Source organism: Myotis daubentonii, chromosome 12, assembly GCF_963259705.1.
Source record: "Myotis daubentonii chromosome 12, mMyoDau2.1, whole genome shotgun sequence".
Taxonomy (NCBI): Eukaryota; Metazoa; Chordata; class Mammalia; order Chiroptera; family Vespertilionidae; genus Myotis; species Myotis daubentonii.
In genome coordinates this window covers 36,751,050-36,764,912 of record NC_081851.1, presented here as the reverse complement: position 1 = coordinate 36,764,912, position 13,863 = coordinate 36,751,050, and positions in this window count along the sequence as shown.

Here is a 13,863-nt window from a genome sequence, read left to right as displayed (position 1 = left end):
CATTCCACCCCACCCCGTTGAGGGGAACTCCTAATTTTGTCCCAAAGTTCATCATCCCTGATCATCAAGGAGAATGGCCCCTCCTGGCCCCAGGGATGAACTTCATTAGCCTAAGGCTTAGGCCCTAAGCCAAGGGCTCACAACCCTCTCAAACCCAATACCCTATCTGACAGCAAACATCTCGAGCCACCCTCTTTACTCATCCCGAAGTGAAATCCATAGGTGCTAGAGTTTCAAAGAAAAAAAAAATCAACAGAATTCTATAAGTAACATAAAAGAGGAATACAGGAAAAGCGATTGCTAATAAGATTCTGTGTTTCGAGGTATGCTTGGTTAAGCAAGACCACCCACCCAGAGGAGCCATTGCCGCAGCGTCACGGACCCGAGGCACCGTGGCCGCTCGCCCCGCGGAGCACTGCCCGGGCCGTGGGACCTTCAGAAGTGGTGGGCGGCTCTAAACCACAGAGAATGTTCCCTCATTTACCAGGTGAGTCTTGGGCAAGAGCACTTCTATAAAACGGAGTTAGGTCCTAGGCTTGGATAATAAAAAGCAGGTTTTTCACCTCCATGAATGGCTGGTATGACATTCACAGGAAGGTCATGACCGTCTCCAACATTGCAGGACAGCCCGCCCGCACCTTCAGAAGCCACAGCACTCCCATTACCGGGAAGGTCACAGTGTACCTGGGTTTTCTTTCTCTCTCTCTCATTCTCTCTCTCTCTCTCTCTCTCTCTCTCTCTCTCTCTTTTAATATATATACATATATATTATTTCAGATAGGAAGGAAGAGAGAGAGAGAGATAGAAACATCAATGATGAGAGAGAATCACTGATTGGCTGCCTCCTGCACACCCCACACTGGGATCGAGCCTACAACCCAGGCATGTGCCCTGACCGGGAATCAAACCTTGACCTTCTGGTTCATAAGTCAATGCTCAACCACAGAGCCATGCCAGCTGGGTTCGTGGTTTTCTTTTGAGAGTCAGTGGTGAAAGCTGATGACAGGGTTTCAGTCCCCTGGCCTGATGGTGTCACCCAATCTGTGGAACCTGGGGGCATAAGGGAAAGTTTTCTCACTATTCTCAGGAGAGGGAAGCTCCCCGTGTTCACCAGCTGAAGCTTACCGTTCACCATCCTGAGGGAGACAGTGCCAACTGCTGGGTTAGGTAGAGGAAGGATGGGCGGTCCCCAGGTCTTTGAGGGCTGAGGGCACTGCTGGCCGCCTAGATCAGGCAGCCCTGGATCTCTGTACACGGAGGCTCCCTGCTAGGTGAGAAGACAAGCTTCTTGCTGAAGCTGCTTTGAGGTGGGCCTTTAGTTCCTTGTCGCTGTGGGTGTTCAGACATAAGAAGTGACCTTTCCGGACCTTACAGCCAGTTTAGAAATCAGAGCCCAGGTCTCTTGTCCCTCCACCGGGTCCTCTCTCCACCTTGTCCAGAGGGACAGAAGTGACCAGGACCAGGTCACGGCTCAGAGGGAGCTTCCTGGAAAGCAGCTCTCCTGGGCCCTCCCAGTGGGTGTACACCCTTAAGGGCAGATCTCCTGTGGATGTGAAGGAGACAGGTCCAAGAGCTTCTCAGGGCTGACCCCTCCCCAGCTTCTCCTCTGACTCAAGAAACACTGGGATTGTAGCTGCATTCCTCACTGGTGTCATTCTTTATGCTCTCAAGTGCTCTACAGGCACCAATTAGTAGCCAAGTGCCCCACCCGAGGGTGCCTGCTGAGGATCCAGGGATCCTGGGTGTGACACATTGGCATGACCAAACACCATCTGCAGTGGGCAGCGCAGGTGTCCCTGGGGAAGTCCCCGAGCACAGCCCCCAAGAGCACCCCGAGAGGCAGCGTGTAGGGAGACAGTCAAGTACACTGAGAAGACCCTCATATAGGGAGACACAACAGGACACAGGTTCCAGGCCATGCAGGGCCTGCAGACCTCAGCACATGAGAAGCCACTGAGGGCTTTAAGCACAGGGTGACACAGCCATCACAAGTCCCTTCCCTGGCCCACTTGGGCATATGCCCAATGGTCCCCATCCCTGCGGCCTCCCACTGCAGACAGAAGCTGTGGCCTTGAGTTTGGTTCTCAGTGGGGGCCAGGATCTGCACAGCTGCCTTCATGGATATAGACCACATCCCTGGTTTAAGCCGCTCATGCTTAGGTGTCAAAGGAGGAAGCAGGATGCTCACAGTAGCGTTGTTTGACGCCCATCATCCCCATACTCAAGTAGCTGCCGTGTCTCCCTGCTGCCCAGCAAGTCAAGTCCAGGTCCACTGTCTGGCCTCAAGCAGCCTCTCAACCTTTATCCATTTGCTTACAAACACCAACACCGAGGTCCTAGCAGGCTAACCTCTGGGGACCCTGGCTCCATGCACACTCTCATCTTCACACCATTGCTTACATTTTCCCGGCCTGGAACGGCTGCCCTGCTTCCCGTGTGCACTCAACCCCCAGCAGCTGGCTCTCCTCTCACAAACCCTATAGGGTTTGCACAGCTCCCTCAGCCCATGATGGCTGCACGTTCTTTCCGTTAAACTAGAGACTGCAACTATTGCCTTGAACGGTTACTATATCTTATATTGTTATTCCTCCTCTCAGGGTTTATATTCTTGCCCCCTTACCACCACCCCCTCCACTCTATTGTAGACTCTTGGAGAATGGAGGCCTGTCTTCCTGACACAGTCCAGCCCCCAGCACAGGGCTGGCACCTGCTTGGTAGGAGCTCAGACAACCATCTGTGGCTTTGACTTGCCTCAGCTCCAAGAGGTGACTTGGTGATGAAGGTTCCTATGCAGGATAATTGGATCGGGGGAGGTTGAGGGAAGGTTATCTCCATCAAATTATTAGCATTAACAGGTATTTGTCATATGTCTGTTGCTGATTAATTGGGGACAAGACGTGCCCCTCTAATCTGTGATGATGGAGCAAGAAGTCTGCAAGCATGAGATGCAGACAGAAAAAGGGAGAAACAGCAGGACATGGGATGGAGACCAGGCAGGGATGCAGGCAGAGACGTGGTGCAGGAGAAAGATGGTGACAGGGACAGACAGAAACCGGGTCAAGGAAAGGGGAGCAGGGAGCAGAAGGCAGGAAGAGGCCAGGGCCTGGGTGGGGTGGGGACACACAAAAGAGACAGAGAGGGAAAAGGAGGCCAACCAAAGCCCGGAGAGGGTGAAGGACAGCAGGAGAGCGGGCCCCTCCCTCCTCACGGCCTCAGTGCCAGGCTGGGTTCTGGCATCCTCAGAGCCTCTCCTGAAACTCCTGCATGTTGGAGCATGAAGGCCAGGAGGAAGGCAGCCGAGCTGGAAGGCAGCCGAGGACCGGATGCTGGGTGATGCACCCAGGCGGGTGGCAGTGGGACGAGGAGACATTGCCCTGTCTCATGGCCCCCACCATCACGCACCCCACCCCGACCCGGCCAAGGGACAGCTGCCACACCCAGCTGGAGGCCACTAGTAAGCCAGGTTGGATGGGTGTCCTTCTCCAAGGCTTGACTCAGGTGTCTTCTGGGGACAAGGAAAGGGAGTGGCTCAACTGAGACCATGGTTGTTGGGGGGAGGGGGTGCGGGGGTGTCAGGAATGAAAAGGAAAGCTGGGATTAAAGTTTCAGTAACCTGCCTCGAAAGCACCCAGGCTTTGTGCAGGCCGGGATTCCAGGGCACTGAGTAAGACAGCCATCCTAGCAAGGATGAGGGAGCAGAGGCACCGGCTGCTGGTTGGGGTGGGGTGGACAGGGGCTCAGAGAGTCCAACTGCCCCTGTAGGGAGCCAGAACCACCCCCCCACCCCCCGCCACACACACACACACACACACACACCTTCTCCCACCACCATGGGGCCCCTTTCTATAGCACAGGTTAGGCAACTGCCTGAGAGTTTGGACCCCAGCTGGTGAAAATGGGGGGAGGTGGTAGGTTGAAATTTAAGGAAGATTTGGTCTGGGGAGGTCTAGGAAAGATACTCACATGTGTGGTGTGTGGAGAGAGAGAGAGAGAGAGAGAGAGAGAGAGAGACCCAAGGGAGAAGGGACTAAGAGAGGCAGAAGCTGAAGAATTTTGAGAAGAACAGCTGGACAATATTTGCCATTCATCCATGCACTTAAGCAACATTTATTGACACAGAAAACAATAACAACAAGATCCAATCAGAAATAAGCAACTGCAGACAAACCCTAACCCAGATCACAGACTGATCCCTGATCTGGCCTCAGACTGAACTTTCACCCTGGCCCAGCCTCTCCACTAAACCTGTCTTCAGATTTACTCTAATCCCAGCTCCTCCTGCTTCACTGAGCTTAATCTTGGCTACTGGCCACCTCAACACTTTGTTTTGATCTCAAAGGTACAAGAAAAGAGCATATAGCCCAGCCGATGTGGCTCAGTGTTTAAGCATCGACCTCTGAAACAGGAGGTCACAGTCTGATTCCTGGTCAGGGCACTTTTGTCTACTGCGGCCTCGAACCCCAGTGGGGGGCATGCAAGAGGCAGTTGATCAATGATTCTCTCTCATCATTGATGTTTCCATCTCTCTCTCTCCCTCTCCCTTCCTCTCTGAAATAAATACTTTTTTTAAAGAGCATATAGATGTTTCTGGAGAAACACCACAAAGCACACAGCTATAGGGCTTGGTGGGAATGACAAGAGGCTGCATGTTAGAAATGACTGCTCCAGCCATTCAAAGCCCTCATTGTCCAGCAGAGCCCTAACGCCCTCTTAGATCCTCTCCTCTCCTCCATCCCCTCTCCCAACCTGCCAGGCAAGTGTGCCTACTCTCCCCTGACCCTGGGCTCCTGCCCCACTTGGGGCCTTTTAGAACCCCTGCCCTCTGAGCCCCATCTTACTAGTCAAGCACAGTCTTCATCTTCCCAACTAACCCCAGACAGCAGGCCCTCCCCCTCCTCTGAACTCCTACATCAATAAGATTTAATAGTCCATCTGGCCACTAATCACAAACATGCCTTCTTTTGTCTTCTTAGACTGCTCTCCTTGGCAGAATGACTGCATGAAGGATATACAGTCAAATTATTTCCCCAAGTAGATGGCAATTTCCCCACTATCATAAGCAAGGCTGAGATGAGCATCCTTAAACACATCTCTATGCACTTGTATACTTTAAAAACATCTCAAAGCCCTGACTGGCTAGTTCAGTTGGTTAGAGCATCGTCCTGATATGCCAATGTTGTGGGTTTGATTCTTAGTCAGGACACAAGAAATAACCAATGAATTCATAAATAAGTGGGACAACAAAGCTCTCTCTCTCTCTCTCTCTCTCCAATCAATCAATCAATCAATCAATGCATTTTTTAAAACATCTCTTCATCCAGAGAGATACCCTGAGCATAATTTTAAAAGTAAAAAAAAAAATATTCGTGTGCATAGCAAAGAAAACCATCAATAAAATTTTAAAACCCACTAAATGGAAGAACATATTCATCTGTTTTCTGCTGAGAAATTTCTCCTGGTCAGATGCAAAATGCTGTATGTTTTATTGGTAAGATAGGCATAACATAAAATTCACCATTTAATCATTCTTAATCAATCATTGTATAATTCAGTAGCATTAACTGCATTCACATTGTTGTGCAACCATCACCACCACCCAACTGCAGAACTTTTTCATTTTTCAAATCTGAAACTCTGAACCCATTAAACAATACCTCATTCTTCCCTTACTCAAGTCCCTGGCCACCACTACTCTCTTTCTATCTCTATACTCCGCTCAGTACCTCAGATAAATGGAATTATAAACTAAATCATCCTGTTGTGATTGTCTGATTTTACTTAGTATAATGTCTTCAAGGTCCATCCATGTTGTAGTATGTATCAGAATTTCCTTCCTTTTAAAAGCAGAATAATGTTCCATTATATGTACCATATACTAGAGGCCCGATGCATGAAATTTGTGCAAGAGTAGGCCTTCCTTCCCCCAGCGGCTGGCACCCGGGACCGGGGCTTCTCTCCAGCCCAGCTTCATCTGGAATGATGTCCGGTCTAATTAGCATATTACCCTTTTATTATTATAGATGCCACACTATGTTTATCCATTCATTGGTTGATGGCTATTGTGGAACACTTTTGTCTACTGTGTATAATGATGCTATAATCATGGATATGCAAATATCTCTTCCAGATTCTGCTTTCAATTCTCCTGGATATACACCCAGAAGTGGGATTGCTACATCTATGCTAACTGTGTATATAACTTTTTATATATACAAGCCTGGGTGCTTTCAAGGCAGCAGGTGTGGAGGAACCACCATAATGTTTTCCATAGCAGCTGTATAATTTTACATTCTCACCAGCAATGCCCAAAAGTTCCCATTCTACACACCATCACCAATATCTGTTATTTTCTGGGTGTGTTTTGTTTTATTGTAGTCATCCTAATGGTTGTGAATCAGTGTCTCACTGGGGTTTTGATTTGTGTTTCCTTGATGATTAGTTATGTTGAGCATCTTTTCATGGGCTTATTGACCATCTTTATATCTTCGATGGAGAAATGTCTATCAAAACCTTTACTTGTTTTTTGGTTGACTTCTTTTTGAAGTGTAGGAGTTCTTTATATGCTCTGAATACTACTCCCTTATCAGAGGTGTGATTTGCAAATATTTCCTCCCATCTGTGGGTTGCCTTTTCACTTATTGAGTGTGTCCTTTGGTGCATAAAAGGTCTTAATTTTTACAAAGTACAATTTATCTATTTTTCTTCAGTTGCGCGTACTTTTTGTGTCATACTCAAGAAATCATTGTCAAATCTAATGTTATGAATGTTATGTAGGTTTTACTCTACATGTTCATCTCAGAGTTTTACAGTTGTATTTGTTATGTTAAGGTCTTGATCCTTTTGAATTAGTTTGTGTATGTTGTGTAAGATAAGGGTCCAACTTTATTCTTTTGCAGGTGGATATCCAGTTTTTCCATTACCATTAGTTGAAAACACTGTTTTTCACCATTGATTGGTCTTGGCTCCCTTGTCAAAACCATTTGATCATATGTGACCACAGAGGCAGAGGTTGGCATGATATGGCCACAAGTCAAAGGAATGCCAACAAACCTCTCCAGGGAATAAACTCCCAGTAACCTGCTGGGGGAGAGGCAGGCACTCGCTGACAGCAGAGTTGAAGAGGGGACCTAGGGATCTAATTGCCTCTTAAGCTTTTAAACAATCCTCGCTATGTTAGCCACACACATTCCTTCCCGACTGGGACCTTCAATTCTTGGTCTTTTTAAGATTCTGTGGTATAAACCAGGTGAGTTCTCAGCTTTCTCAGGTTCACCAAGTAAATTATGACTCATCCATCGATTTTCCAGTTTACAAAATTGTGTTCCCCTTTTCTTCTCTTCCACTCTCCACACCCTGTGGGTTCAAGCCTTTTTAAACAAACCCTTTGCTGTAGCTTTAGTGGGGTTTTAAAAGAGAGCAAAATTAAACGCATGTGTTCAATTTGCCATTCTCTGCTCATCCATTCATTTTCAACTTCCAAAGCTATGTTGACAACTCTATTCCTTGTCATCTCCTTGTTATTTTACGCTTCTCTTTTAACTCTGTGTCAGTCTGGTGGGGTTCAGCAGGGGACAGAGATAAATCTATTTCTTCAACCCATCATGGTTTACTTGAAGTTCTCCAATCATTCGCTTAGGATAAATTCCTTCCTAGAGATGGAATTACTGTGTCTAGGGCTTGCATCATAAGGCTTTTGGTAGAGATGGAAAAATTGCCCCCTAGGAAAGTTGTACTAATTTATACTCAAACCAGTGGTGTTTGACAGGGCCAGTTTCTCTGTACGCGGACAAGGATTGTGCAGGATTTCTTCTGTGGTCTGCCAATCTGTTCAGGAGAAAAAGATATCTCATTTTGAGATTGTTTTCATTATTGAATATCAATATTTTTCAGGTATTGATCGGCTTTTACTTTTGTGAATTGTCTGCCTGAGTAATCTGCCAATTTTTACAATTTGGCTATTCATTTTCTTACTGATTTTTAAGAGCTCTTTATATAGAGAATATCACTGTATTTTATTTGCAAAATAAAATGCATAAGCGCCCTTATTTTTAAAAAAGACGCAGAGAAAGATTAACATAAAGAAGAGGAAGGTTATTTTTGTTCATTTTTATTGCAAAAAGATCTCACTTTGACAGCTTTATCTTTTCACTTTTTCATAACAGCTTTTTACAGCATGAATTTATACTTTTTATGTAGTCAAATCTATCAGTATTATTTCATTATTTTTGCTTAGAAGAGTAGAAAGGTTTCCCTTTCCTGAGAGAGTAAAAATAATATTCAATATTCTCTGTTAATTTTTTCATTTAAATATGTAATCAATATGATATTTATTTTTATATAAATAATAAGGAAGGGAATCAAACCATATTTTCTCTAAAAAAGAAGCTAATTATGCAGATACCATTTATCAAATAGCCTATCTTTTTCCTACTATTATGAAATCTTTACCTTACAAATACTTGTCTACATTTGGACTTTTCATTTACTTCTAAACTGTCTATTCTGATACTGATATAATACCCTTTTATTTATTATAGTTTTAAAATATATTTTGTTATCTGGTAGGAAAAGTATTTTCTTTTTCATAATTTTATTGACTGTTCTTTTATATTGAATCTTTGCATAAACTTTATAACATGCTTCATATTGAGTCTTTGCACAAATTTTAAGTCATTGAGTTTTGATGAGAATCACATCAAATTAATAGATTAATTTGATAATTGATCTATCTACAATACATTTCTTCCCATATAGAAATTAAATGTGATATCTATATCTATAATTATTGCTAGTTGATTACTTTGATCACATGGCTAATATTTGGCCATTTTGACATACAAAACCTGGAATTTTGTATGTGTTAACATAATAGTACACAGGACATTGTTTTCTAGCTTTTCCATTTTCCAATTTAACTCAGGCTCAGAGAATTGGACTAATCCTAACCATTGATTCATGACTCACTCTCATTGACTTACGCATGACCTATTTTTATGCATCCATTTATTTATGTAGTTAGGTAGGTCATGTGGTAGCTTGTCTCCAAGATGGTTGCCATTGGTTTCTTTCTCATATTACATGCCTTTCCCTCTTTGAGAGGTGGAGTCTATTCCTCCCTTCCCTTGTTATCAGAGGCTAGATCCTAAGAAGCCTTGCAGCTGCCACCTAGTCCTCTCAATGCAGTTGCTCTAGAGCCCTGAGCCACTGTGGAAGAAGTCCAACTACGCTGACGCTGCCATGCTGTGCGAAAGCCTCGTTCCACTGAGATAGAGAAATGCCTGGCCAACCTTCACTGTTCTAGTTTCCCCCTCCCCAACTCCGCTATGGGGTTCATCCCAACTGACCCAGCCATTGCGGAACAATGACAAGCCCCTCTGTGCCCCGTCTAAATTCTGACCCAGTGAATCATGAAGTATGATAACAATAAATGTTAAGTCATTAACCCCAGGATGACTTGTTATGAGGCAGTAAATAATTGAAATGGATAGTTAGTCAGATAGATCACTAGAATTGCATAAGCATATAGGAACCCATACCCAAACAAAAGTTTGGACCTTGACAATAACGTGCATCTAACCACATGATCTCCCTCTACCCAACTCAAGTTAATTATCATTCATAAACCTGTATCCATTTTTGTTACTTTTCTTTTTATTGACTATATATTTCTTGATATTGTATATGTTTTTATTTTATTTAACTTTTTTAAAAAAAACAGTATTAGGCAAAATGTAGTCTTCTGGTACTTATATTTTTCATTTAATATTATATCACTAAGATTCATTCACATAGCTGTGCATTATGTTAGTTCATTTGTTTTGCCTGCTGTGTAATATTTCATTATGTAAATATATCACAGCTTATCCACTCACTCTTCCACTGATGGGCACTTAGGTTGCCAGATTATTGCTAATGTGAGCAATATTGCTCTGAACATTCTTGTAGGTGCTTCCTGTTGTACATGTGCAAATGTCTTGGGAATATGTATAGAAGTAGAATTCCAGAGGTATAATTGCTGGTTCAAAAGGTATGATAAACTTTAGGAGGTAATCCCAAATTGTTTTCCACAGTGGTCATATCAATTTAAGCTCCCAGCAGTAGTGTATAAGAAAGTGATCCTTGGGAACCATATTGTCAGGCTTTTTGCCAATTGGTTGACATCTCACTGTGTCCTAATTAGGATTTTCTTATCACTAATGAGGTTGAGCTTCTCTTCATCTATATGTGGGTGGTATCTTCCTCCTCGGGGAAACGTCCCTTCACACCTGTGGATAATTTTCTACTGGGTTATTATATATTTTCTTATTCATCTGTAGAAGTTCCTCTTGTAATCTTGATGCAAATCCACCATCATCTGTAGATATTACAAATATTTTCTGTTTCTACTTCGACTTTTTACTTTCTTTAAAAAGTCTTTTAGAGAACTAAATTTTTTAACTTTGCCATATTGTCTTCATTTCTCTCTCTCCCTCTTTTTAAGACTTTAACAGTAGTTTTTGGTTCACAGCAAAATTCAGGGGAAGGTACAGAGATTTCCCATGTACAGTACCTGTGCCCCCACACATGCATAGCCTCCTCCATTATTAATATCCCTCACCAGAGTGGCACATTGTTTTATAATTGATGAACCTATATTGACACATCATAAATACCCAAAGTGTATAGTATACATTGGGGTTTACTCTTGATATTGTATATTCTATGGGTTTTGGCAAATGCATAATGATATACATTCACCATTATAATCATACAGTTAATTAAGTCCCGATTGTCAATTATTTCTTTTATGGATTGTGCCTTTAGTGTTGTATCTAAAAAGTCATTGTCATACCCAATATCATTTAAGTTTTCTCTTATGTTATTTTCTAGGAGTTTTATAGTTTTGCATTTATAGATTTACATTTAGATCTGTGATCCATTTTGAGTCCATTTTTGTGAAGGATCTAGGTCTGTATCTAGATTTTTTTTTTTTTTTTGCATATGGATATCCAGTGGTTCCAGCACAAAGTTCTTAATATTAATATAGACAAATCTATCAATCTTTTCCTTATAGTTAACATTTTTGTTTCTTGATTAAGAAATCAAGAAACAAAAAATGGTCTTTTATTTTGACACAAAATTTAGAATCATTTTATTAAGTTCCATTAAAAAAGGGGGGGAGGGGAAGGGCCCTGGCTAGATAGCTCAGTTGTTTAGAGTGTTGTCCTGATATGCCAAGATGGCCAGTACCGTTCTCAGTCAGGGCACATACAAGAATCAACCAGTGACTACATAAATACCTAAAACAACAACAAATCAGCGTCTCTCTCTCTCTCTCCCCCCCCCTCCCTCTCTCCCCAAAATCAACCAATCAATTAATCAATACAATTTATTTTTAAAAAAGAAAATATTTTGTTTAAGATATTTGCATCTATACCTTTGAGTGAAATGGGCTTGTAGTCTTTCCACCTTCCCTCCCACCCTCCCTTCCTTCTTTTGTTCCTTTTCTTTTTCCTCAGTATGTCTTTGTTCAGCTTTGGTTTCAGGAGAGTACAGTCTTCACAGAATATGTTGCATTCCTTTTTTTCCCTACTGCCTGAAAGAATTGCACAGTATGTAATGATGAGTTCTTTGAAAGGGTTATAGAATGCATCTGTAAAACCATCTGGAACTGATGCTTTCTTTGTGGGAAGATTTTATTTTAATTCTTTTAGTTGTAGTTTTCTAGGAATTTGCCTGTTTTGTCTACATATGCAAAATTATTGGCATATACTTGCTAGTTGCTGATGGTGTCCTCTTATCCTTAAATCTCTAAGTGAAGTTGCTCCTCTCTTTAAATTCATAATATGTGTTTACATGTGTCTTTGGGGAGGGGGTATAGTCTTGCCAGAGATTGGTTTATCTATGAGTTTATTTGAAGATCGAACTTTTAGCTTTATTGATATTCTTTATTATGTCTTTTTTCCTATTTCATGATTTTTCATTCTTATGTTTATCTGTTTCTTCTTCATTTTGTTGTATTCCATTGTTCTTTTCCTACCTTCTTAAGCTAGACACATAGCTCATTAACTTTGAGGCTGTCCTGTTTTCTACATAGATATTTAAAGCTATACTTTTAAAAAGTTCCACAAGCTCTGATTTTTAGAGTTTTCATGATCAATAAGATTTAATTATCTTTTAATTTCTATTATAATTTCTTATTGATCTATGAGTTAATTAGCAATGTATTTTTCAAGTATTCAAATATGTAAGGTTTCTTATTTATCTTTCTGTTACTTCTAAATTAAATATACTGTGGTCAGATATCATGTTTTGTGTTAAACCTACTATTTGAAACTATAAATATTTCTGGTGTGTTTGAGAAAAAAATATGTAGTTTCTAATTTTGGTATACAGGACTTCAGGAATGCCCATTACATCAAGCTTATAATTTGTATTATTCATATCTCTTTGCTAAAATAATTGAGAAAGTTGAGGTCTCCTGCTGTGATGGTAGATTTACTTCCTCTGTGTTGTTTATATTTATTTTTTCTCTTTTGAGGTTCTTTTGTTTGATGCAAATTTATTATCATTATTTCTTCAATATGTTTAAAATTGTTATATCTTCTTGGCAAAAATTAATGTTATTAATGTTTTATCAATACATTGTGTAGTGCTTTATCCATCCTTAATCATACCCTTTTCCTTAATGTCAATTTTATTTGATATTGATATAGCTACACCAGTTGTGTTTAGGTTAATATTTACTGATCTATTTTTCCTTCTTTTTACTATTAACTTTACTTGTACTTAGCTTTAAGTGTGTCTTGCAAATAACATACATCTGGGTTTTTAATTTATTTTTTTATTACTTTTTTTAATCCTCACCTGAGGATATATTTTTCCATTGATTTTTAGGGAGAGTGGAAGAGAGAAAGAAACATCGATGTGAGAGAAACACATTGATTGGTTGTCTCCTGCACGAGACCAACCAGAATATGGGCTGGGAAGGAGCCTGCAACCAAAGTACATGTCTTTGACTGGAATTGAACCCAGGACTCTTTGGTCCACAGGCTGACATTCTATCCACTAAGCCAAACCAGCTAGAATTTCTCATAGACTTCGTTATTTTTAAATTTCACATTTCCGTTTCATGTTTCCTACTTGTTCTCTGCCATATCTTTTGATTGAAAGCCTTTTTCTCCTCCTCCTCCTCATTCCCTTCTATTTAACTCTAGGAAATTTATCATCATTATTTCTTCAGTACGTCCTCCTCTCCACTTTTTACTTTTCTCTCTTTCTGGGACTCCCATGAACTAGATTGGATGTTAGCATTCTACCTTGATCCTCCATGTGTCTTGGCTTTTCTTTTCATATTTTCTATTTACTTGTCTTTTTCTTCTTCCTTACAGGAGAATATGTCAGTCCAGTCTTTCATGCCACTAATTCATCCCCCCACATAGATCCAGCCTCCTACTTATCCCCATTATTCTATTCTTTATTTTAACTACTATATTTTCATACCTAATATTTCTTCTTGATCATTGCTTTATGGTTTCTTGGTCTTGTTCTAAGATGTTAGAGATTGCTACTATCTTCCTTTATCGTTTAGTTTATTACTCTAATTTTAAATTGTTGTTCTGCCTGTTCTCCTTCTGAAGGAATTATACTCTGATTGTGTGTTATTTTTTATTTGAAATAACTATGATTCTAGCCGGTCTTATTTTGGTGTGAGCTCTTCTCTGATGGGGATATTGTCTTCTCTGTTAGTCAGGGCAACTGAGAGAAAGCCAGATCCCTGTCTATGTGAGTCCAAGGGGCTGAGGGGGTGAGAGTGGAAGAGTCCTAGGGTGAAGAGGCAAGGCACCAGGAATCCATCTCAATCACTTAAAAAAAACTAGTCAC